This window comes from Camelina sativa, chromosome 13, assembly GCF_000633955.1.
Source record: "Camelina sativa cultivar DH55 chromosome 13, Cs, whole genome shotgun sequence".
NCBI classification, from domain to species: domain Eukaryota; kingdom Viridiplantae; phylum Streptophyta; class Magnoliopsida; order Brassicales; family Brassicaceae; genus Camelina; species Camelina sativa.
Window position 1 is genome coordinate 19,642,659 of NC_025697.1, and position 16,188 is coordinate 19,658,846.

A 16,188-nucleotide genomic window follows, 5' to 3' on the forward strand; every position below is an offset into this window, starting at 1 on the left:
TAATAACATTTGTGACGTTGAAAGATTAAAGTACCTGTAATGACAACATTTATGACGTTAGTTTTAATGAAACATAATTTTTTTGGAGATATGCAACCTACCAACTATATTAATTCCTCTACCAGACAACTAAATCCTCCCTCCATGTTGCCTCACATTTTTCCCTGTGCACATAAAACAAACCTAAATGCTAAAACTTTAATAGAGAGAGAGAGAGAAACAAATTTATAGTGATAAACAAATTTAATAACATTTGTGACATTGAAAGATTAAAGTACCTATAATGACAACATTTATCACATTAGTTTTAATGAAACCTAAATTTTTTTGGAGGCAACGGAATCCTCCCTCCTCGTTGCCTCTCCTTTTTCCCTGTGCACATAAAACAAACCTAAATGATAAAACTTTAAAAGAGAGAGAGAGAAGCAAACATGAATGTGAGAAAAAATCTAATCAAAGAAAGAGAGAGAGAGAGAGAGAAAAAAAATTATAGTGATAAATAAATTTAATAACATTTGTGACATTGAAAGATTAAAGTACCTGTAATGACAACATTTATGACGTTCGTTCTATTGAAACATAAATTTTTTGGAGATATGCAACCTACCAACTACATTAATTCCTCTACCAGAGACAATTGAATCATCCCTCTTCGTTGCCTCTCCTTTTTGCCTGTGCACATAAAATTAACCTAAATGCTAAAAATTTAAGAGAGCGAGAGAGAACAAATTTATAGTGATTAACAAATTTAATAACATTTGTGACGTAAAAAGATTAAAGTACCTGTAATGATAACATTTATTAGGTTAGTTTTAATGAAACCTAAATTTTTTGAAGATATGCAACCTACTAACTATATTAATTCCTCTACCACACAACTGAATCCTCCCTCCATGTTACCTCTCCTTTTTCCCTGTGCACATAAAATAAACCTAAATGCTAAAACTTTAAGAGAGAGAGAGAGAGAGAGAAAGAGAGAGAAACAAATTTAATAACATTTGTGACGTTGAAAGATTAAAGTACCTATAATGACAACATTTATGACGTTAGTTTTAATGAAACATAATTTTTTTGGAGATATGCAACCTACTAACTACATTAATTCCTCTACCAGAGACAAATGAATCCTCCCTCTTCGTTGCCTCTCCTTTTTGCCTGTGCACATAAAATTAACCTAAATGCTAAAAATTTAAGAGAGAGAGAGAGAGAGAGAGAGAGAAAGAGAGAAAACAAATTTATAGTGATTAATAAATTTAATAACATTTGTGATGTAAAAATATTAAATTACCTGTAATGATAATATTTATGAGGTTAGTTTTAATGAAACCTAAATTTTTTTGAAGATATGCAACCTACCAACTATATTAATTCCTCTACCAGACAACTAAATCCTCCCTCCATGTTGCCTCTCATTTTTCCCTGTGCACATAAAACAAACCTAAATGCTAAAACTTTAAAACAGAGAGAGAGAGAAACAAATTTATAGTGATAAAAAAATTTAATAACATTTGTGACGTTGAAAGATTAAAGTACCTATAATGACAACATTTATCACGTTAGTTTTAATGAAACCAAAATTTTTTTGGAGACAACTGAATCCTCCCTCCTCGTTGCCTCTCCTTTTTCCCTGTGCACATAAAACAAACCTATATAATAAAACTTTAAGAGAGAGAGAGAGAGAAGCAAACATGAATGTGAGAAAAAATCGAATCAAAGAAAGAGAGAGAAAAAAATTTATAGAGATAAAAAAATTTAATAACATTTGTGACGTTGAAAGATTAAAGTACCTTTAATGACAACATTTATGACGTTTGTTCTAATGAAACCTAAATTTTTTGGAGATATGCAACCTACAAACTACATTAATTCCTCTACCAGAGTGATCAAGTGTCAAATAAAACCTAATGTTCACTCAACCACGATCTAGTGGTGTCGTCGTAACACTTCAGGGTTGAATCCACAGAGACCAAACGATACACTATGAAATTAGATAGATCGAGTATAGCTAAAGCAAAAGAAAGTTTGTGTTTCAAGTAATCGATCAAAAGCAGAAAATAAATAACGGTTTTGAAATCAAGGAAAGGTATTGGGCGTAGGGAATCAATTAGGGGATAACAATCACAAATTTTGATGAAAGATTGGAAAAGCATTAGACACCATTCTTAAACTCAAAACTCAATTATAAAGCTAACCTACTTCCGCAGCGATAGCTAACTATGCAAAGAAATAACTAGACCCTAAACTTCCGTTTGGATCTAGCTAAACAAGCAAGCATTAAAGCTCAAGTTTTGACTCGTTCACAAGGTGCCTCAACTTCAACTTCCGTTGGCTAAGGTCCACCTTGCTCACCTATGGTTCTTTCAAGTAACTCAATAACACTTTCGGTGCCACGATGAGTTTAACCCAAGATCTTAATCTAGGTGATCAGTCTAGCTTAAGCAATAAGAACAACTATAGATGAAGAACAAAAAGATCAATCCCAAATCTAACAAACCTAAGTTTATAGAATCATAAAACACCCTTTTGAAACCTGAAACCCAATAGTAGAACTACTTAGACATAGAAATAAAAGAAAAGCAGAACAAGGATGAGGAAATCATAATTGAATTGCAAAGAGAAGTCAAAAGGGTTCAGAAATCTTCTCCAAAGAGATACAAAGGATTAGAGATCTTCTCCCAAGCTTACAAGTCTCAAAAGCGGCGTAAAATAAAAAGGGTGTCACTTTCTAGAGGTCGAGCCTCGTGCTTAAATAGTAAAATAAAACCCTGAAAGTCGGTTTAAAACGAAAAAGGAAAAGTTGCACATAAAACAAACCTAAATGCTAAAACTTTAAGAGAGAGAGAGAGAGAGAGAAAACATGAATGTGAGAAAAAATAGAAACCAAGAAAGAGAGAGAGAGAGAGAAAAATTTATAGTGATAAACAAATTTAGTAACATTTGTGACGTTGAAAGATTAAAGTACTTGTTATGACAACATTTATGACGTTTGTTTTAATGAAACCTAATTGTTTTGGAGATATGCAACTTAATAACCCCTCCTCGTTGCCTCTCCTTAAATGCTAAAACTATAAGAAAGAGAGAGAGAGAGAGAAGCAAATATGAACGTAAGAAAAAATAGAATCAAAGAAAGAGAGAGAGAGAGAAACAAATTTGTATTGATAAATAAATTTAATAACATTTGTGTATCAATAAATTTAATAACATTTGTGACGTTGAAAGATTAAAGTACTTGTAATAACAACATTTATGACGTTAGTTTTAATGAAACCAAAATTTTTTGGAGATATGCAACCTACCAACTACATTAATTCTTTTACGAGAGACAACTGAATCCTCCCTCTTCGTTGTCTCTCCTTTTTCCTTGTGCACATAAAACAAACCTAAATACTAAAACATTGAGAGAGAGAGAGAAGCAAACATTCCTTGTGCACATAAAACAAACCTAATTGCTAAAACTTTGAGAGAGAGAGGGAAGCAAACATGAATGTGAGAAAAAATAGAATCAAAGAAAGAAAGAGAGAGAGAAACAAATTAATATTGATAAATAAATTTAATAACATTTGTTACGTTGAAAGATTAAAGTACTTATAATGACAACATTTATGACATTTGTTTTAATGAAACCTAAATTTTTTGGAGATATGCAACCTACCAATTACATTAATTTCTCTACCAGAGACAACTGAATCCTCCCTCCTTGTTGCCTCTCCTTTTTCCCTGTGCACATAAAACAAACCTAAATGCTAAAACTTTAAAAGAGAGAGAGAGAAAAGCAAACATGAATGTGAGAAAAAATAGAAGCAATAAAAGAGAGAGAGAGAGAGAAACAAATTTATATTGATAAATAAATTTAATAACATTTGTGACGTTGAAAGATTAAAGTAATTGTAATGACAACTTTTATGACATTTGTTTTAATGAAATCTAATTTTTTTTGATATATGCAACCTACCAACTACATTAATTTTTCTATCAGAGACAACTGAATCCTCTCTCCTCGTTGCCTCTCCTTTTTCCCTGTGCAAATAAAACAAACCTAAATGCTAAAACTTTAAGACAGAGAGAGAGAGAGAGAGAGAAGCAAACATGAATGTGAGAAAAATAGAAACCAAGAAAGAGAGAGAGAGAAACAAATTTATAGTGATAAACACATTTAATAACATTTGTGACATCAAAAGATTAAAGTACTTGTAATGACAACATTTATGACGTTTGTTTTCAAGAAAACTAATTTTTTGAAGATATGGAACCCACCAACTACATTAATTCCTCTACCAGACAACTGAATCCTCTCTTCTTGTTGCCTCTCATTTTTCTCTGTGCACATAAAACAAACCTAAATGCTAAAACTTTAAGAGACAGGGAGAGAGAGAAGCAAATATGAATGTGAGAAAAAATAGAAACAAAGAAAGAGAGAGAGGGAGAGAGAGAGAGAAACAAATTTATAGTAATAAACAAATTTAAAAACATTTGTGACATTGAAATTTTAAAGTATCTGCAATGACAACATTTATGATGTTAGTTTTAATCAAACCTAAACTTTTTGGAGATATGCAACCTACCAACTACATTAATTTTTTTACCAGAGACAACCGAATCTTCCCTCTTCGTTGCCTCTCTTTTTTCCCTGTGCACATAAAACAAACCTCAATGCTAAAACTTTGAGAGAGAGAGAGAGGGAAGCAAACATGAATGTGAGAAAAAATAGAATCAAATAAAGAGAGAGAGAGAGAAACAAATTTATAGTGATAAACAAATTTAATAACATTTGTGACGTTGAAATATTAAAGTACCTGTAATGACAACATTTATGACGTTTGTTTTAATGAAACCTAAATTTTTGGGAGATATGCAACCTACCAACTACATTAATTTCTCTACCAGAGACAACCGAATCCTCCCTCTTCGTTGCTTCTCCTTTTTCCCTGTGCACATAAAATAAACCTAAATGCTAAAACTTTAAGAGAGAGAGAGAAGCAAATATGAATGTGAGAAAAAATAGAAACAAAGAAAGAGACAGAGGGAGAGAGAGAGAAACAAATTTATAGTGATAAACAAATTTAATAACATTTGTGACATTGAAATTTTAAAGTATCTGCAATGACAACATTTATGATGTTAGTTTTAATCAAACCTAAACTTTTTGGAGATATGCAACCTACCAACTACATTAATTTTTTTACCAGAGACAACCGAATCTTCCCTCTTCGTTGCCTCTCTTTTTTCCCTGTGCACATAAAACAAACCTCAATGCTAAAACTTTGAGAGAGAGAGAGAGAGGGAAGCAAACATGAATGTGAGAAAAAATAGAATCAAATAAAGAGAGAGAGAGAGAAACAAATTAATATTGATAAATAAATTTAATAACATTTGTGACGTTGAAAGATTAAAGTACTTATAATCACAACATTTATTACATTTGTTTTAATGAAACCTAAATTTTTTGGAGATATGCAACCTACCAACTACATTAATTTCTCTACCAGAGACAACTGAATCCTCCCTCTTCGTTGCTTCTCCTTTTTCACTGTGCACATAAAACAAACCTAAATACTAAAACTTTAAGAGAGAGAGAGAGAAGCAAATATGAATGTGAGAAAAAATAGAAACAAAGAAAGAGAGAGAGGGGGAGAGAGAGAAACAAATTTATAGTGATAAACAAATTTAATAACATTTGTGACATTGAAATTTTAAAGTACCTGCAATGACAACATTTATGACGTTAGTTTTAATCAAACCTAAACTTTTTGGAGATATGCAACCTACCAACTACATTAATTTTTTTACCATAGACAACCGAATCCTCCCTCTTCGTTGCCTCTCCTTTTTCCCTGTGCACATAAAACAAACCTCAATGCTAAAACTTTGAGAGAGAGAGAGAGAGAGAAGCAAACATGAATGTGAGAAAAAATAGAATCAAATAAAGAGAGAGAGAGAAACAAATTAATATTGATAAATCAATTTAATAACATTTGTGACGTTGAAAGATTAAAGTACTTATAATCACAACATTTATGACGTTTGTTTTAATGAAACCTAATTTTTTTGGAGATATGCAACCTACCAACTACATTAATTTCTCTGCCAGAGACAACTGAATCCTCCCTCCTCGTTGGCTCTCCTTTTTCCATGTGCACATAATACAAACCTAAATACTAAAACTTTAAGAGAGAGAGAGAGAGATAGAAGAAAACATGAATGTGATAAAAAATAGAAACCAAGAAGGAGAGAGAGAGAAACAAATTTATAGTGATAAACAAATTTAATAACATTTGTGACATTGAAATTTTAAAGTATCTGCAATGACAACATTTATGAATTTACTTTTTAATGAAACCTAAATTTTTTGGAGATATGCAACCTACCAACTACATTAATTTCTCTACCAGAGACAACCGAATCCTCCCTCTTCGTTGCTTCTCCTTTTTCCCTGTGCACATAAAATAAACCTAAATGCTAAAACTTTAAGAGAGAGAGAGAAGCAAATATGAATGTGAGAAAAAATAGAAACAAAGAAAGAGAGAGAGGGAGAGAGAGAGAACCAATTTATAGTGATAAACAAATTTAATAACATTTGTGACATTGAAATTTTAAAGTACCTGCAATGACAACATTTATGACGTTAGTTTTAATCAAACCTAAACTTTTTGGAGATATGCAACCTACCAACTACATTAATTTTTTTACCAGAGACAACCGAATCCTCCCTCTTTGTTGCCTCTCCTTTTTCCCTGTGCACATAAAACAAACCTCAATGCTAAAACTTTGAGAGAGAGAGAGAGAGAGAAGCAAACATGAATGTGAGAAAAAATAGAATCAAATAAAGAGAGAGAGAGAAACAAATTAATATTGATAAATCAATTTAATAACATTTGTGACGTTGAAAGATTAAAGTACTTATAATCACAACATTTATGACGTTTGTTTTAATGAAACCTAATTTTTTTGGAGATATGCAACCTACCAACTACATTAATTTCTCTGCCAGAGACAACTGAATCCTCCCTCCTCGTTGGCTCTCCTTTTTCCATGTGCACATAATACAAACCTAAATACTAAAACTTTAAGAGAGAGAGAGAGAAGCAAATATGAATGTGAGAAAAAATAGAAACAAAGAAAGAGAGAGAGGGGGAGAGAGAAACAAATTTATAGTGATAAACAAATTTAATAACATTTGTGACATTGAAATTTTAAAGTACCTGCAATGACAACATTTATGACGTTAGTTTTAATCAAACCTAAACTTTTTGGAGATATGCAACCTACCAACTACATTAATTTTTTTACCAGAGACAACTGAATCCTCCCTCTTCGTTGCCTCTCCTTTTTCCCTGTGCACATAAAACAAACCTCAATGCTAAAACTTTGAGAGAGAGAGAGAGAGAGAGAGAGAGATAGAAGAAAATATGAATGTGAGAAAAAATAGAATCAAATAAAGAGAGAGAGAGAAACAAATTAATATTGATAAATAAATTTAATAACATTTGTGACGTTGAAAGATTAAAGTACTTATAATCAAAACATTTATGACGTTTGTTTTAATGAAACATAATTTTTTTGGAGATATGCAACCTACCAACTACATTAATTTCTCTGCCAGAGACAACTGAATCCTCCCTCCTCGTTGGCTCTCCTTTTTCCTTGTGCACATAATACAAACCTAAATACTAAAACTTTAATAGAGAGAGAGAGATAGAAGAAAACATGAATGTGAGAAAAAATAGAAACCAAGAAGGAGAGAGAGAGAAACAAATTTATAGTGATAAACAAATTTAATAACATTTGTGACATTGAAATTTTAAAGTACCTGCAATGACAACATTTATGACGTTAGTTTTAATCAAACCTAAACTTTTTGGAGATATGCAACCTACCAAGTACATTAATTTTTTTACCATAGACAACCGAATCCTCCCTCTTCGTTGCCTCTCCTTTTTCCCTGTGCACATAAAACAAACCTCAATGCTAAAACTTTGAGAGAGAGAGAGAGAAAGAAACATGAATGTGAGAAAAAATAGAATCAAATAAAGAGAGAGAGAGAAACAAATTAATATTGATAAATCAATTTAATAACATTTGTGACGTTGAAAGATTAAAGTACTTATAATCACAACATTTATGACGTTTGTTTTAATGAAACATAATTTTTTTGGAGATATGCAACCTACCAACTATATTAATTTCTCTGCCAGAGACAACTGAATCCTCCCTCCTCGTTGGCTCTCCTTTTTCCCTGTGCACATAATACAAACCTAAATGCTAAAACTTTAAGAGAGAGAGAGAGAGAGAGATAGAAGAAAACATGAATGTGAGAAAAAATAGTAACCAACAAAGAGAGAGAGTGAGAAACAAATTTCTAGTGATAAACAAATTTAATAACATTTGTGACGTTGAAATATTAAGGTACATGTAATGACAACATTTATGACGTTTGTTTTAATAAAACCTAAATTTTTTGGAGATATGCAACCTACCAACTACATTAATTTCTCTACCAGAGACAATTGAATCCTCCCTCCTCGTTGCCTCTCCTTTTTCCATGTGCACATAAAACAAACCTAAATGCTAAAACTTTAAGAGAGAGATAGAGAGAGAGAAGCAAATATGAATGTGAGAAAAAAATAGAAACCTAGAAAGGGAGCGAGAGAAACAAATTTATAGTGATAAACAAATTTAATAACATTTGTGACGTTGAAAGATTAAATTACCTGTAATGACAACATTTATGACGTTTGTTTTAATGAAACCTAAATTTTTTGGAGATATGCAACCTACCAACTACATTAATTTCTCTACCAGAGACAACTGAATCCTCCCTCTTTGTTGCCTCTCCTTTTTCCCTGTGCACATAAAACAAACCTAAATGCTAAAACTTTAAGAGAGAGAGAGAGAGAGAGAGAGAGAGATAGAAGCAAACATGAATGTGAGAAAAAAATAGAAACCAAGAAAGAGAGAGAGAGAGAGAAACAAATTTATAGTGATAAACACATTTAATAACATTTGTGACGTTGAAAGATTAAATTACCTGTAATGACAACATTTATGACGTTAGTTTTAATGAAACCTAAATTTTTTGAAGATATGCAACCCACCAACTACATTAATTCCTCTACCAGACAACTGAATCCTCCCTCCTTGTTGCCTCTCCTTTTTCTCTGTGCACATAAACAAACCTAAATGCTAAAAGATTAAGAGACAGAGAGAGAAGCAATTATGAATGTGAGAAAAAATAGAAATAAAGAAAGAGATAGAGGGAGAGAGAGAGAAACAAATTTATAGTGATAAACAAATTTAATAACATTTGTGACTTCGAAATATTAAAGTAGCTTTAATGACAACATTTATGACGTTAGTTTTAATGAAACTTAAATTTTTTTGAGATATGCAACCTACCAACTACATTAATTCTTTTACCAGAGATAACTGAATCTTCCCTCCTCGTTGCCTCTCTTTTTTCCCTGTGCACATAAAACAAACCTCAATGCTAAAACTTTGAGAGAGAGAGAGAAGCAAATATGAATGTGAGAAAAAATAGAATCAAAGAAAGAGAGAGAGAGAGAGAGAAACAAATTTATAGTGATAAACAAATTTAATAACATTTGTGACGTTGAAATATTAAAGTACCTGTAATGACAACATTTATGATGTTAAATTTAATGAAACCTAATTTTTTGGAGATATGCAACCTACCAACTACATTGATTCCTCTAAAAGGTTTTAAACGATTTAATAACCTTATAAAAGTATTATAAACTATGTTAAAACTTTATAAATGCCTTATAAAAACTTTATAAAAAACCTTTTAAAACGCTTTTAAAAGAGTTTACAAATTTTTTATAAGGTTTTCTAAAGGTATAAATTTCAAAAATTCTGGCGGGAAAATCCAATTTTGTAATTTTAGCGGGAAGTTTTTTCGATTTTGGTGAATGTACATTTTTGCTGTCACTAAAAAATGTAATTTGGTCATTTTGTATATCAAAAGAAGTAGTTTTGAAAACGGTCAACATGGTGGGATATTTTAAAGAAGGGGCATGAAAAAAGGTGTATTTTTGAAAATACTCCTTAACAAAATTTCACAGCCAATATGTGCACAAGTAGTAATTTGGTCAAGGTCAAGTAAAAATAATCAAAATTTTTTAAAAATGGACATTAATTTTTATTTTTTTTTATTATTATTATTTTTTTTCTCAACTATTAGGCCACAACTCGCTGGTCCATTAGCCAAATTCCTACATTCGTAGGAAGCGGGACTCGATCCCTAGTGTGATGGTGCCTTCTACAATTGGATTTACCTCCTCCTACTGCATTAAGGTCACTTCACCATTTTTTATTTTTTTTGTTTGTTTTTTAACAAAAAAATATTTTGTTTTGTTAAATTTGGCATTTGTTTTTGACTGCGACAGGTTTTATTATGGAAAGTAATTGGGCCTTCTTAAAAACATTGGCGCAACTACACAATGTTAACCTAGAGGTCTTTTTTTCTTGGGGACAAACTACTGATATACCTTTAAATACAAAACTATAACTAGAACTCATGAAACAACATAATATCTCACATCCCACAGTGACGTGGTTAAGGTGAAGAGGAAAGGGCATTTGCTCTAAGCCACCAAAATTTTTAAATTTTTTAGGCCACATGATTTTCCAACCTAAGCTTATAGGGATTATTATCGATTTGGGCCTTTTTTGGGTTAAATATTTGAGATAAAGCATTTCTGACCATACTCTCAAAATTAGGCATTTTTTAGTGAGGGTAAATGACAAAATTGACCCTAATGAAAGAAGAGGTCATCTACTTCGACGTTCTCTGTCTCACCATCGACATCTTCATTTTACAATTCCATTGATCAAAACTAAACCCTAAAAACTGGTACCTTGTGAACCCTAGGGGAAAACTTAAACAAATTTTGTGAATCTTTCTCGTCTTAAAGTTTTAGATCGCTTAATCTCTTATATTGTCTACCATATATTTCAAAAACTACAATCATCACATATCAGATCTGCAGCTCCGACGGGAATGAATCTTTGTGCATCGTTGCATTATTTGTCTAATTCTAACAGTCATAAAATTGTAGACTCGAGAAGGACATGTATGTGAGATTTAAAATTGCCCATAAGAGTAAGAGACGACAAGAGAGACGATGAACCTGCGTCAATGAAGGGTAAAATCGTCCTCTAATGACAAACTAAATGCCTAAAACTGTAAGTCCGGACCATCAGTCCCAAATCCATAAAATTTTGAGAAATAATGTCTATTTTTATAATTAATCCTAGGCTTATATGTATTAAGTTGATAGCATAAATGTGTATATTATAATGCAAAATGGTGTTTTATTTGAGAAGTCCATGACATTATATCATTATAATAAAATAAATATAATTTATGTATAAAGAAATTTCTGCCAATAAAATAATTACGTATCGTAGTTATAAGTATAGTATAGCTGTATAAAATTACTAATGGAAGACAATTGATAAAAGAGATAATTAAGAATAAAAGAAATGTCTTTTGGAATTGTGTCTTAGAAATTTTTTAGAAAAGATTAATAGAAAAGTTTTGGCTTATACTATTTTTTTCATCTTGTGATTGTTGTCTTTGAAATAATATTTTTTAAAAAAACAAAGGTCACAATTTTTTACTCGCCCTAAGCCACAATTAGTCTAGCAAGGCACTGCCATCCCATATAATAATCAATCACACAATGTGAGTTATTTGATTTATCCTAACTTAAACATCTATGTGAGCTATATTTATCAAGCTTTAACCTATGATCTTAGTCAATATTGCATTTCTTTAGATCTAGAACGAATGGTACAGTATATTAGTTTTTTTTTTTTTGGAGTCATTCAATTATACCAAAACTATATATCAATATATGGTACTGATTCTCGATAAGGAAACAGTTATGCGGCTTCTTGTTACTACCAAGTACACAGCTACCCCATTAATACGTAAGTTTTTTTTGTGTTGTATTATTAAAGGAATGGAGAAAACTGTTTCTTGCCCTTTATCCGTAGTTTACACTCTTTTGGAGTTTGTATGGGCACTTCTTGACTTGTTAGCTTTTATTTCCCCTTTATTTGGATTGTAATGCCTGTTCTTTTGAGTGAGTGTGAGACTTAGTTTTAATGAAAATTATCAGTTTGATAAAAAAAAAAGGAACGGAGATAACATAAATAGAGCAAATTAAGCTCAAAGTCACAAATTAGGATTCCGCAACTTTAACAACAAAATCAATTTGAGTTACATTATTTTTGGTTAAATTATTTTGTTTAAATTCTTAATTCCAATGAAAACATATATGTTCAATTTCATCTATTATATATTTATATGTATCATAGTAACCACATTAAAAAAAAAAAACTCAAAGGACTTGTGCTCATATATTTTTTTTGTCGCAGTATTCATAATATCATTTTAAGAACTTTTTGTTTTTATGCTTAATTATAATCTTGTAAGTTTTTAATTGTCAACAAGACATCTAATAACCAGAGTAAATCAAGCAAATGTGAAATCAAATACACGTCAACAAACACATTATTACTAATCATAAAAGTAAAAGATAAATAAATAAATTTACATTATTTTTTTTTACACGAAAGCTTTACTTGCTAACAGATGTATAATTCTAGTCTAATAAAAAGACTCATTTATTCATACCTATCTGGCATAGTGGTCCAAAGTCGTCACATTTGCATAATTGCAAAGTGGTCCAAACCAAAACCACATTTTCTAATCTCCCACACGAAGGTCGAAATCAGGGTTAACTGACTCTTCTGACATGAAAAATTAACACTAATTCAACTTTGTCGATGAAATAAAAGCTCATTATAGAAAAAAGTATCTCTTAAAAAATACAACTACGAATAGTTTAAGTTTACCACTTAAAGATGTCCAAAGAAAAAAATGACGTATAATTTACAACTTAAAGCTGAGATATGTTTACATAAGAAAACAAAGCCATTATGCCTAACCAATAAAATATCGATTCCCCAAATCATTTTTATAGCAAAAACAAAACGATAACATGTTGTGGGCAAAGGCTTGTGGTCCTCACAGCGTGCAACACCTGTAACCGAGATTTAAAAAGATGAATCAGAATAAATGCTAATTAATTGAAAAAATTAAGGCATCCAATAGTGGCTAAGCACCTGCTAAGTGCTAGTAGAACAATAATTACGGTATAAAAATAATAAATTAGGCCAAAAAGAAGAGAATAAAGTACAAAAAATGAGGAAGTGGGTAGAGAAATTAGGAATGCAACAAGCAAGGGAAGTCATGACCCATGAGTGCAAATAAAGAAAGCAGATAAAGAGTGGCCATGTGAAGTCGTACGGAAGTCATAAAACGTAGCATTGTTTTATTCGTTTATTATCACTGCAGGCACGTATAAGATTGTGGTTTCGTTTTTAATAACAATGCTCGTACGAACGAACATCTCTATTTGCTGAGATTTAATATATATGTCAGAAATAGTAAGAAGTTTCAATTTAGAATATTTCTGTCTATTATATGTCTGNAAGAAGAGAATAAAGTAAAAAAAATGAGGAAGTGGGTAGAGAAATTAGGAATGCAACAAGCAAGGGAAGTCATGACCCATGAGTGCAAATAAAGAAAGCAGATAAAGAGTGGCCATGTGAAGTCGTACGGAAGTCATAAAACGTAGCATTGTTTTATTCGTTTATTATCACTGCAGGCACGTATAAGATTGTGGTTTCGTTTTTAATAACAATGCTCGTACGAACGAACATCTCTATTTGCTGAGATTTAATATATATGTCAGAAATAGTAAGAAGTTTCAATTTAGAATATTTCTGTCTATTATATGTCTGTTTTAGAAATTACTAGATACTAATCAGGTGGTCAGGATGGACTTAGCGCCAAACGAGAGAATTGAATATTAAACGGAGATTAATCAAAGACTAATTTTACGGTTATTTTATTAAATTTAAAACAAAATAAAAATATATAGTATTAAATATATCTATAATTCTATTTATATTAAAAGACAAAATATTAAATAAAATATAAAACTATAGTATTGTCTTAAAAATTATGGCAAACACATAAAAACATAATTTTAAATAAAATTTTATGATTTTCACTAAAATTTTGTGCATTAGTTATTGTAGAACATCAATCTTGATTTAATGTTCTAAATAACAAAAAATTATTTGATTTATATTTGGTTTCAAAAATAATCGATATATAAAAAATTAAGCAGAAAGTAATTGGATTAGACGGATTATAATCAAATTAGATAAGCATAATTAAATACTCGATGCTAGATGAAGATTAATTATTAATCGAGACGGAGAAAGTAGATCTCACGATTTTAGACGGGGATTTTTAAAACAGAGATCGTATGTATTCAAATGATAGCTTGTGTTTTTTTTTACAAAGTCACGTTTGCTCACATTTTGTGACTAATTCAACATACTTAATTTGTATCGTATCACATCTGAGAATATCATAAAATGGTCGCAACCGAGCTAAACGTCATCTCTCTATCGGGAATTTGTTTATATTTCACAATCCACACGGTTTTATATACTACCATTTGATTTTATGTAAGTATGACTAAGACATGGTCACATTCACATATCCAAATATATATATATATATATATATATATATAAATATATATAAACTACAATATCTGAGCATAATAGAAACGTTAAAACTGTTTGTATTCATGCAAAATAAATATTTACCTTCAGATTCTATCACTATAAGTCTATAATTTTCTACAGTTGATATTACTCTTTCATAAATGTATAGTCTTTTAAATTATAGTCAGGAAATTGTTTACAAAAAAATGTTCCTCTTCATACCAAAAAAAAAAAATGTTCCTCGAAATGGTTTTCTGGTAAACTGAGATCAAACGGCGAGTGTGACGAAGATTCTTGTCCGAGAGGAGCTGGCAACCGACAGGGTTGCTGCCTGTCTTTAAGTGCATTAGCTTAACTCACTTTGACAGACACCGGAACTGTAGGTTGTCGGTAATAATGCATCTTACCCGTTAGCTTTACAAATCCATGTTGTCTTCTAATTACGCTGATGAGGTCAGTGATAACGTACATGGTTGTATTATAGTATAAAAATAATCACTTGAATAACAAAATATAAGCAATTAGTGCTTGTGCAAATCACTTTTAAACTTTATTTTTGAAGAACAAACTTAACTAAACACTTTCGCAGATCTATCTTCATCGTAAAAATAAAATTTATCTTAATGCCTAGTTTCTTTTGTAGAGTCTACTGTAAATATATGTAACGCTACGAAAAACAAAATATCATATAACGATTAAAATAACCATATGTCTTTTGGAATATATTCTCCACCAATTTTTTTGCTCTTGTAATATAAAACTTTTACCAAAAGAAGAATGGATATCTTGTAATGCTGTTTCCATAATTAAGTAATACCCATGTACTTTCATTAAGCACTTTGGTCTAGGGTTATAGACTATCATAGGTATATAGAAAAAATGACAATGGATAAAATATATAAACAGCCCAAATTATATAGATTGTCATTTTACGGATAGAAGAATAAATTAAAGGTTTTTTCTCACATATTTTTTTTCATTGGCTCCTGATTTCATAAATTTAGGGTTTCCAAGAATTCTCATTTCTCTCTTGCCGACTCTACCTAAAAGACTCTCTCTCTCATCACTCTCGCTCATCTTTCTCTTAATTAGAGGCACAAATCATTCAAAAAGCATACACAAAAAGAAAGAAGGTAATCTTTTCTTTTCTTTCTCAACTCTGTCCTAGCTAAATTTCTGATTGATCTTTCTTTAAATGTTATTGTTCTCCATGTTTGCTGTTCTTGTAGAAAATTTTCTATACAAAATTCAATAGTATGGCTTGCATCTAGTTTTACTGTAATCAAGAATTTTTTTTTACATGGAAAGAGAAGGAAAATTCAAAATTAAAGTGCTGATTATGAATAATGGGTTACTTAACTTAGGAGAATGGTGAGGGGAAAGACAGAGATGAAGCGGATAGAGAACGCAACGAGCAGGCAGGTGACTTTCTCCAAGAGAAGAAATGGACTTTTGAAGAAAGCCTTTGAATTATCAGTCCTTTGTGATGCTGAAGTTGCCCTAATCATCTTCTCTCCTAGAGGCAAACTCTATGAGTTCTCTAGCTCCTCCAGGTATATTTTCTACATCTATATA

The 16,188-nt window shown here is 31.0% G+C and overlaps 1 long non-coding RNA gene across 1 annotated transcript; it reads left to right on the forward strand.

Moving 5' to 3' along the window:
- Positions 15,596-16,171, forward strand: LOC104737190. Its single transcript, XR_759701.2, has 2 exons — positions 15,596-15,746; positions 15,978-16,171. It is a non-coding gene; the product is annotated as an uncharacterized LOC104737190 (long non-coding RNA).